The sequence below is a fragment of the Hordeum vulgare genome, unplaced genomic scaffold (genome assembly GCF_904849725.1).
Source record: "Hordeum vulgare subsp. vulgare unplaced genomic scaffold, MorexV3_pseudomolecules_assembly, whole genome shotgun sequence".
NCBI classification, from domain to species: domain Eukaryota; kingdom Viridiplantae; phylum Streptophyta; class Magnoliopsida; order Poales; family Poaceae; genus Hordeum; species Hordeum vulgare.
In genome coordinates this window covers 48,878-59,286 of record NW_025422687.1, presented here as the reverse complement: position 1 = coordinate 59,286, position 10,409 = coordinate 48,878, and the positions used below count along the sequence as shown (strand labels likewise).

Below are 10,409 nucleotides of genomic sequence, written 5' to 3'. Positions count from 1 at the left end.
TCAAAAGGCACTTGAAATAGCCGAAGCTAACTTGAGTAAAGCTGAGGGTACGAAAGATTTGGTTGAAGCGAAGCTCGCTCTCAGACGAGCTAGGATACGAATCGAGGCTGTCAATTGGATTCCCCCATCCAATTGAAGACAATCCAGTGGTTTATAGTTGATACAAAGAAAAAGGGAAGAGGGGTAGAAAAAGTTATTAGATAGCGAAGCGAAGTAAGTCCAATGCTATCTAGTAATTTTTCTACCTACTTACCTACTATTGGATTTGAACCAATGACTCCCGCCGTATGAAAGCAATACTCTAACCACTGAGTTAAGTAGGCAATTTATCACCACAAAGGAAGACCCATTACTTCGATCGATTATATATTGAATCCCTTTTCTAAGCAATACCGCTCTGTTATTGGTCTGTTATATACTAAATACTAAACTAAATACTAAACAGATACAGATCAAAGGGATATCCTCTGGCATTAGAAAATATTCATCTTGACAAGAAATTCTCTATATGTTAAGATATCTCTGATAAGGGCTATAGCTCAGTTCGGTAGAGCAACTCGTTTACACGTGCGCCAATGCTTTTCAAAGGAGCTTATTATGCAATGAACATAATCGATCTTATTGCAAAATCAATGTCTTACTTCATAGATTCGAGAGAATAGGAGAACAGTAGCCTGACAAACAGTCGGTTCAGTCCGATTCAGGTGCCAATTCAGGTGCCTAATCAAATAGAACCCTTATGGATTTGCTAGTTGATAAGGTAAATATCCAGCCCACTAAATGCTAGGCGTAATGAGGATAAGGGCCTCCAAAAAACTTCTTTTCGTTCTATGAACTTTAAGGTGTATGAAGTCTCATAGTTAACTCTTGCAGTGGAACGATAGAGACTCCATTTCACTTAGGTTGATTTAATTTAGACCAGAGGCAGACCTAAGTCAAGGTAATCCTCCTTTGAAACACTTTGGTATTGCTCCTAGATAGATCATAATACAAAAAATCAATCAGAGCACAGGGAGCCATCTCATTATCTTTCCGTAAAGAAAAACTATGGTGGACTAACTGATCTTTAAATCAGTTTATGAAAGAGCCCAATGCAAAAAAATGCATGTTGGGTCTTTGAAACAGTTCAAATCATTTCGATAATAATCCGTTTGATCTGTTTTACCGAGAAGGTCTACGGTTCGAATCCGTATAGCCCTAATATGCCCTTTTTTCTATTTTAGGATCTCTATCCTATGTTTTCTTTAGTTTAGTATAGTTTTCATTTTCGCATTAGTATTTGTTTATAGACTGGATAGGCGCCTGCGACATAGAATAGAGATAAAAGCATTACCAAAGGCTCATTCATCGAAAATCAAAATCATACAGACAGGAAAAGAAAAACGAAAAATAGAAAAAATAAAGTAAAGAGTAAATAAGAAAACAGAATATTCTGTCTCATAGTTCTGAAATAGAGTTCTTTATTTTTATTTTTATAGTATTACTTCTCATTATACTGCATAGATTAGTCCTACTATCTTAATTAGGTTCTAATTATTCTAATTAGTAGTATTCTCATTTTTATTTAATAGTCTCTTATTATTATTAAATAGTAAATAAAGGATAGAGCTATTCTTTTTTTATAGAGATTCTAGAGAAAGCGAGACAAAGTGAAACGATAAAGTTTTCTTTATATAAGAATTAGATCTACATACACCATATCTAAATAGAATGGAAATCCAAAAGAAAGGGAGTTGGGATTCCATTGGATGAATCTTTAAAGAAGATGCAGCACAGAGGAAACAAAGGCTAAACTAAGCGCTTTTGTTTGAACAAAAAAGATTCTTGTTTCACCGAGGAAAAGAGAGAAGTTCTGGATAAATTGACAATGCTGAATTGAATTGACTAATTTAAGTTCCGCCTATTCCACATTAATGGGAGTACATTATGTTTCTGCTTCACGAATATGATATTTTTTGGACATTTCTAATAATAGCAAGCCTTATTCCTATTTTGGCATTTTCGATTTCAGGGCTTTTAGCCCCGGTTAGTGAAGGACCAGAGAAGCTTTCTAGTTATGAATCGGGTATAGAACCCATGGGAGGGGCTTGGGTACAATTCCGAATACGCTATTATATGTTTGCGCTCGTTTTTGTTGTTTTTGATGTGGAAACCGTCTTTCTATACCCTTGGGCAATGAGTTTCGACGTATTGGGTGTATCCGTTTTTATCGAAGCTTTGATTTTCGTGCTTATCTTAGTTGTCGGTTTAGTTTATGCATGGCGAAAAGGAGCCTTGGAATGGTCTTAACTGAATATTTAGACAAAAAAAAAGAAGGAAAAGATTCTATTGAGACAGTTATGAATTTGATTGAGTTTCCCTTACTTGACCAAACAAGTTCCAATTCTGTTATTTCAACTACACTAAATGATCTTTCGAATTGGTCAAGACTCTCCAGTTTATGGCCCCTTCTATACGGTACCAGTTGTTGTTTCATTGAATTTGCTTCATTAATAGGTTCACGATTCGATTTTGATCGTTATGGATTGGTACCAAGATCAAGTCCTAGGCAAGCAGACCTAATTTTAACAGCCGGTACGGTAACAATGAAAATGGCTCCGTCTTTAGTGAGATTATACGAGCAAATGCCTGAACCAAAATACGTCATTGCTATGGGAGCCTGTACTATTACAGGGGGAATGTTCAGTACGGATTCCTATAGTACTGTTCGGGGAGTTGATAAGTTAATTCCTGTGGATGTCTACTTGCCGGGCTGCCCTCCTAAACCGGAGGCAGTTATAGATGCCCTAACAAAACTTCGTAAGAAGATATCGCGAGAAATAGTTGAGGATCGAACTCTATCTCAAAATAAAAAAAGATGTTTTACTACCAGTCACAAGCTTTATGTTAGGCGCAGTACTCATACAGGAACTTATGAGCAAGAATTGCTCTATCAATCACCATCGACATTAGATATATCTTCTGAAACTTTTTTAAAATCCAAAAGTCCAGTACCTTCCTACAAATTAGTGAATTAGGAGGGGGGGGCTCTTTTGTGTAGAAAAAGAAAAAGCAGAGCAATCTTTCAAACTTGCATCCGAAATGGGAAATATTTATACAAAGAGGGAGAGATGAAGACAATGCAGCAGGGTTGGTTATCTAATTGGCTAGTCAAACATGAGGTGGTTCATAGATCTTTGGGCTTTGATCACCGAGGAATAGAGACTTTACAAATAAAAGCAGGGGATTGGGATTCCATTGCTGTCATTTTATATGTATATGGTTATAATTATTTACGCTCCCAATGTGCTTATGATGTAGCACCCGGTGGATCTTTAGCTAGCGTGTATCATCTTACAAGAATACAATACGGTATAGATAATCCAGAAGAAGTCTGCATAAAAGTCTTTGCCCAAAAGGATAATCCTAGAATTCCGTCTGTCTTCTGGATTTGGAGAAGTGCCGATTTTCAAGAACGCGAATCTTATGATATGGTGGGAATCTCTTATGATAATCATCCGCGCCTTAAACGTATCCTAATGCCTGAAAGTTGGATAGGCTGGCCCTTACGTAAGGACTATATAACCCCCAATTTTTATGAAATACAAGATGCTCATTGAATGATAAGAAATTCGTGCTCACTTATACAACACAACTCCAGATTTTATTCAAGTCAAGGAATATTTTTAGGTTCTTTTCCTAGATGAAACGGAATACCTATTTATAATTAATTCCTATTATACAAAAGCATTCCAGATAGACTGAGCCAAAAAAGGGTTTCATTTGGATTCCCCTATTTTGAAAATCACATATTAATTTCCTTCATATGAACAGAAAAATAGGATGACTCAAAGAAGTTCTCTACCAGGAACTTTGTATCGCGCACATGACTTAGCACAACTAGGAAAATAAGATAAGATAAAGATAAGCAAGACTAAAAAAATATTCGTCGGAATAGTGGAATACAAAATAAAGAAACGCAAAAAAATAAAGGGGAACCTAATCTCACCCCCTTCCTTATCATAAAGAAAGGGTATATTTTAAAACTTCTCTAAAAAGAAGTGCCTCTATATTTATATTATAGATTTATCCACTTAGATGAATAAATCATACTCTATCTATATTATATATTATTAATAAATATGTATCACAATCCATCTCGAGGTATTTGGATCAATACCTATTCGGTGGATCTTTTTTTTTCTCTGCCAGGAACCAGATTTGAACTGGTGACACGAGGATTTTCAGTCCTCTGCTCTACCAACTGAGCTATCCTGACCTTTTCTTGTGCATCATCCTAGTAGAGTATTTGTATCTATGTCAATTAAAAGGACTAAAAAATCAATTAAAGTATTTCAAATTCAAAATTTGAAAGGGGGGGGGTAGCCCTATGCATTGTGCATGGTTTACTTAAATAATACTTAAAAATAGAGTGAATAACCAAGATTTCTTGCCGATACTCTAATAAAAAAGAAATCTATTCAATGAATAGGATAAGATCCATTGAGTTCTCTTCGCATTCCTTTCCTTTGTGAAAGAGTAGAATGAGAAAGCTAATGAATCTTAAACCCATTGATAAAAAGAAAAAAAAAGAGGATTTGGGGATAGAGGGACTTGAACCCTCACAACTTAAAAAGTCGACGGATTTTCCTTTTACTAGAAATTTCATTGTTGTCAGTATTGACATGTAGAATGGGACTCTCTCTTTGTCCTCGTCCGATTAATCCACTTTCTTTTTAAAAGTTCTCAAAACTTTGAATTTGAATTGAAGAATTTGATTATTCAATATTCGAATGGAGTGGATTCACAATAATTCAAAATAAAATTATGATATGAGTTTTTTATTTCATAATCATTTCGAATTTTATTTTGAAATTTTAAAAAAGATAAAGAACCTATATTATAATATGAGTTCTGTGATTAATCGTTTGCTATGTCAGTATCTATACGTGTTTATTAAATGTATAAAGTATAAAACCCCTCTTTCTCTAATTTAGAATTAGAAGGAATTCCACTAACAACACAACGTAATTAACTCGATTCGTTAGAACAGCTTCCATTGAGTCTCTGCACCTATCCTTTTCCTTTGTATTCTAGTTCGAGAATCCCTTCTCAAAACACGGATTTGGCTCAGGATTGCCCTTTTTTAATTCCAGGGTTTCTCTGAATTTGGAAGTTACCACTTAGCAGGTTTCCATACCAAGGCTCAATACAATCAAGTCCGTAGCGTCTACCGATTTCGCCATATCCCCACTTCCCTCTTCTTTGAGACCAGGATTCCTTGTGTAATTTCATCCATCTCTTAGTTTTTTTTTTGAATCATTGAGTTCATCACTCAACGTAGTCTAGCAGTTCAGTTCGACTCTATTTGAGAGACCCCGCTTGCTTATTGCAATTCTGAATTACATTGATTCTATCCTTGATGTATTTGCAATTCAATCCGAATCAATATATCCAAAACTTTTTATCTCCCCCACCTCCCGTCTTACTTTTTTATAGTATTCGAAATTATACTATAACGCTGGATATTTATTCTTTTTTTCTAATCAGAATTATCAATTTTATTTACTCTGACTTTATGTTCCCCTTAGTGAAATATTAATCCTCAAATTATTAACAAATAATAAAGTCTATAATGATCGAATGAAAATACCCATAAAGTCTATAATTTTCTTTTTAAATATCCTATAGTTAAGCATATCAAGCTAACTTTATCTTTAAGAAGTTTTAGTATTTTTTTATTTAGTATTTTTTTATAAGTAGAACTTCAAATTTAGAACTAGTTAATAGCTAAGAGTAATAACTAATATCTGAGATTTTACGGATTTCCTATACTATACCTATTTCTATTTGTTACACTATTTCCGTTATGTAAGCCCACTTAGCTCAGAGGTTAGAGCATCGCATTTGTAATGCGAGGGTCATCGGTTCAAATCCGATAGTCGGCTTTTTTTTTCTCTATCGATGTTCTACGAACAAGAATCTCTTTTTTTCCGAATTAAATGGAGAATCCAGGATCTTTTATGTTTTTTACCTTACTATTTTGCTAGATACAAAACAATAAAATAAATAATATATATACAAAAAATACAAAAAATACAGATTTTGATGAAATTCCATTTTTTGTGGTACTTTAGTTGATTTTACTCTGTTTATCCTGTAGTTTAATTCAGTTTTAATTTCGATGTATTCTGTAATGTAAATACAATGAAATTAATTGTGTAAAATGAAATTTCAATAAAAAAAAGGAGTCTTCATGTCCCGTTATCGAGGACCTCGTTTAAAAAAAATACGCCGTTTGGGAGCTTTACCAGGACTCACTAGAAAAACACCTAAATCCGGAAGTAATCTTAAAAAAAAATTCAATTCTGGGAAAAAGGAGCAATATCGTATTCGTCTTCAAGAAAAACAGAAATTGCGTTTTCATTATGGTCTGACAGAACGACAATTACTTAGATATGTACATATCGCTGGAAAAGCAAAAAGGTCAACAGGCCAGGTTTTACTACAATTACTTGAAATGCGTTTGGATAATATCCTTTTTCGATTGGGTATGGCTTCAACCATTCCTGGGGCCCGCCAATTAGTCAACCATAGACATATTTTAGTTAATGGCCGTATAGTCAATATACCAAGTTTTCGTTGCAAACCCCGAGATATTATTACTACGAAAGATAACCAAAGATCAAAAGGTCTGGTTCAAAATTATATTGCTTCATCGGACCCGGGGAAATTGCCAAGCCATTTGACGATTGACACATTGGAATATAAAGGACTAGTAAATAAAATCCTAGATAGGAAGTGGGTCGGTCTCAAAATAAATGAGTTGTTAGTTGTAGAATATTACTCTCGTCAGACTTGAACTTAATGAAAAAAGGAAAGGTTCATAGAATTTTCTTCCCCTTCCCCTTTCCCCGAACTAAATAGCCCTAAGACCATTACCATTAATTCGTATTTTCCCATCAACTAGCTAAAATTGATTAACCCTAGGATTAGGATCCTTTTTGCTTTTTTCCTCTATGTTTACATACCACAGTAATTTGCTATAGAGAATTTTTAATTTCTATTAAATAAAAATAAGATAATATAAGATATTATTACTGGAATAAATTGCTATTTGATTTGATACATTGTGATCCTTAACGTTGATGAATTAAGAAAAACGGAAAGAGAGGGATTCGAACCCTCGGTAAACAAAAGTCTACATAGCAGTTCCAATGCTACGCCTTGAACCGCTCGGCCATCTTTCCTACATAACTTATTATGGAAAATAAACTGAGTGAATAGCGAGTTTTCTTATTCCTGCAGTACAGGTACAACCGCAACCGCTCGGGGGTTCCCTAGTTCTATTGGAAAAATTCCTTTTGATCTAGGTGGAAGGATACAGGATTTTTTACTAGAAATTGCGCTCGCTATAAAATAAAAGTTTTAATTTAGGTTTTCCCGCAACTAAAGAAAAAGAGAATGCAAGAATTCTTCTTATTGCATAATAAAATAAAGAAACCTTAGAATTCCGTTTGCATAAGATACGCTACACCATTGAAATCAAAAATAGAGTATGAGACAATTAATAACTTTGAAAACACGAAATAGTTGATGACATAAGTTGTTGTTCAGAAATAGGAAAGTGGAATGAAATCCAGTCTTAGTCAAATATTGCATATCTCTTCGTGTCCAAGCAGAAGGAAAAGGATACAATTTGAGCTGAGCGGAAAATCCATATCTCTCTTATCCATTTAAAACATATGGATTTAGAGCATATGGATCAATCTATTTATAATTATAAGAATCGAATGTGTTTGTTTTTATGTTATTTTGTGAAGGAATGAAAACAATTCTATATAGAATGGCTTGGGAATTATGCCTAGATCCCGTGTAAATGGAAATTTCATTGATAAGACCTTCTCAATTATAGCCAATATTTTATTGCGAATAATTCCGACAACCTCAGGAGAAAAAAAGGCATTTACTTATTATAGAGATGGTGCGATTTGACTCTTTTTTTTTTTGCTTTTTTTTAGACCTACCTATACCTCAGTCTTAGGAAAAAGAAAAGGGGTTGGCATAGAGAGAACCAAATTTGTAAAGCAAGCAAACCCACGCTTCGGGAAGGTGAGGCGAACTAACAATTCCTTCCGTCGTGTATCCTCGATTGATGCGGCTTCAGATACTTCAATTGTAGATTTGAGTATTGAGCGAAAGGTTACACCTACAGGATATGGTATGGTATGGATTACAGGCCACTCTATTAGTATCCGTAGGCAGCATAGGGGAGAAAAGCACTACACCTAGAAATAGGAATCAACAAGAGAAAAACTTTGGTAGAAATTACCCCTTTCCTGATCGGTATCAGGGCTGGGAAGAATGGTTGGGATAACAAACAACCATCAGGTTTGTACTTTGGATACCCCTATAACCATCAAAGATCGTTGAAGTAGCTAATTCCTCTAAATAGGAGGCGTTGAGAACAAAGAAATTATTGGAGCTATCGTTTTCCTCTAGCATTAATAGAATTCATTGGTGTTAAGAAAAACCTCTTGTGGGAAGGTTGGCTAGAGATTTCTTGGAAAAATACCAGCCCCTTTCGGTTCATAATGAGACGGGACTAATTCTATTTTGATTCTATAGATTAAGATTATTTCGCTTAGTACTATTATGTACAGAAGGGAGGAGCCGTATGAGATGAAAACCTCATGTACGGTTTTGGAACGGAGATTTTTTGAATAGAATGAACGACCGTAACGGATGTTGGCTCAATCCGAAGGAAATTATGCGGAAGCTTTGCAAAATTATTATGAAGCTACGCGACTAGAAATCGATCCCTATGATCGAAGTTATATACTCTATAACATAGGCCTTATACACACAAGCAATGGAGAGCATACAAAGGCTTTGGAATATTATTTCCGGGCACTAGAACGAAACCCCTTCTTACCGCAAGCTTTTAATAATATGGCCGTGATCTGTCATTACGTGCGACTATCTCCACTATAGAAAGACAAAAAAAGAGAGGATCAAATTTTCTAGTAAATACTGGAAAAAAGGGCTTTCTACATAGGGATCGTAAAAACAACGATTTTTCCCTATCAGCTGTAGGAAGGAAGGACACTTCACGAGAATCAAAAAACGAAGAAAGTATGGCCTATACTACTACTCTATGGATAAAGTTTCTCAAATTGATAGAGAAAGCACCGTAAAGATCAATTAGTGAGCGACTGGGTCGATACAACTAAAAAAAACTGCTTACTTATCCCATGATATGGGGCAAAATTTAGGAATCCGCTTATGTAATAGAGCCGATCCACTAAGGGATTAAGCAGCGGTGTAGTATCAGATCCCAAAGATAGTAAGTTCTTTTTTCTTTCTTATGGAAAAAAGTCTTTTTCAAGGATTCTATAGAGATTTCATATATGAAACCGGGATAGTTACCTTTCAGAAAATTTGAACGAAGGCTCTATATCTATCTATGCTTCATTCTTCTGAAGGTGGGAAAAAAGATCAAACTAATTATTGAGAAAAATTAGGGTTTGAAACTTAGGTAATTAATTTCTTCTGCTTAACACAAGAACAAATTGGATCGATTTTTGATAAATCGAATTCAGTTAAGATAGGGGAAATTAAGATAGCAATTTCTGAGCCGTATGAGGTAGGAAACTCTCAAGTACGGTTCTAAGGGAAGGAACTGCCTATTCCGACCGAGGAGAACAGGCCATTCTAGAGGGTGATTCGGAAATTGCGGAAGCTTGGTTTGATCAAGCTGCTGAATATTGGAAACAAGCTATAGCGCTTACTCCGGGAAATTATATTGAAGCACAAAACTGGTTGAAGATTACGAAGCGCTTTGAATTTGAATAAGACCATGCTCCTTTTTTTTCCTAAAATGGATGGTTTGGTTGTTGATCCATTAATCAAATAAATTAGGTCGTAAGATCGAATCAAGAATTTCATTATATCCATTTCTTATACCTTCTATTTTATAAGATATTTCATAAGAATAAACCATAGGGATAGGGTCTAGAATAGAAGTAATAAAGTGAATAAAAAAAAGGGGGCCAATCTAAATATTGCTAATATATTAGAACCATCTTATTAATAATTCTAATGAGTTATCTTGGAATTTAGAATCAAATAAAAAATAAAAAACCCTATATTATGCTCAAGGAAAGTAGATATAGATAGGAGCTTATGCCCTAAAAAAAAATACACTAGTTTCTTAAATTTAAAATAAAAAAGATTTTTTCTTACGCCGAGAAATATTTGTTTTTTCAAGATAAACAATGTCCGTTAGGCACCTAACCTTTATGTCATAATAGATCCGAACACTTGCCTCGGATTGACTTTAATATATAATTGCTCCAGTGAATAACTAAAAAAAAAGAAGGGTGGTAGTATAGTAAAGAAAAGAACTAATCACAATATCTATCTTTCAA

At 34.6% G+C, this 10,409-nt stretch overlaps 3 non-coding genes across 3 annotated transcripts; 1 reads left to right on the top strand and 2 right to left on the bottom strand.

Moving 5' to 3' along the window:
- Nucleotides 1-4,185: 4,185 nt before the first annotated feature.
- On the bottom strand, nucleotides 4,186-4,258 carry TRNAF-GAA. Its single transcript has one exon. It is a non-coding gene; the product is annotated as a tRNA-Phe (tRNA).
- Nucleotides 4,259-5,854: 1,596 nt separating this feature from the next.
- On the top strand, nucleotides 5,855-5,927 carry TRNAT-UGU. The gene has a single exon. It is a non-coding gene; the product is annotated as a tRNA-Thr (tRNA).
- Nucleotides 5,928-7,142: 1,215 nt separating this feature from the next.
- On the bottom strand, nucleotides 7,143-7,229 carry TRNAS-GGA. The gene has a single exon. It is a non-coding gene; the product is annotated as a tRNA-Ser (tRNA).
- Nucleotides 7,230-10,409: the final 3,180 nt, after the last annotated feature.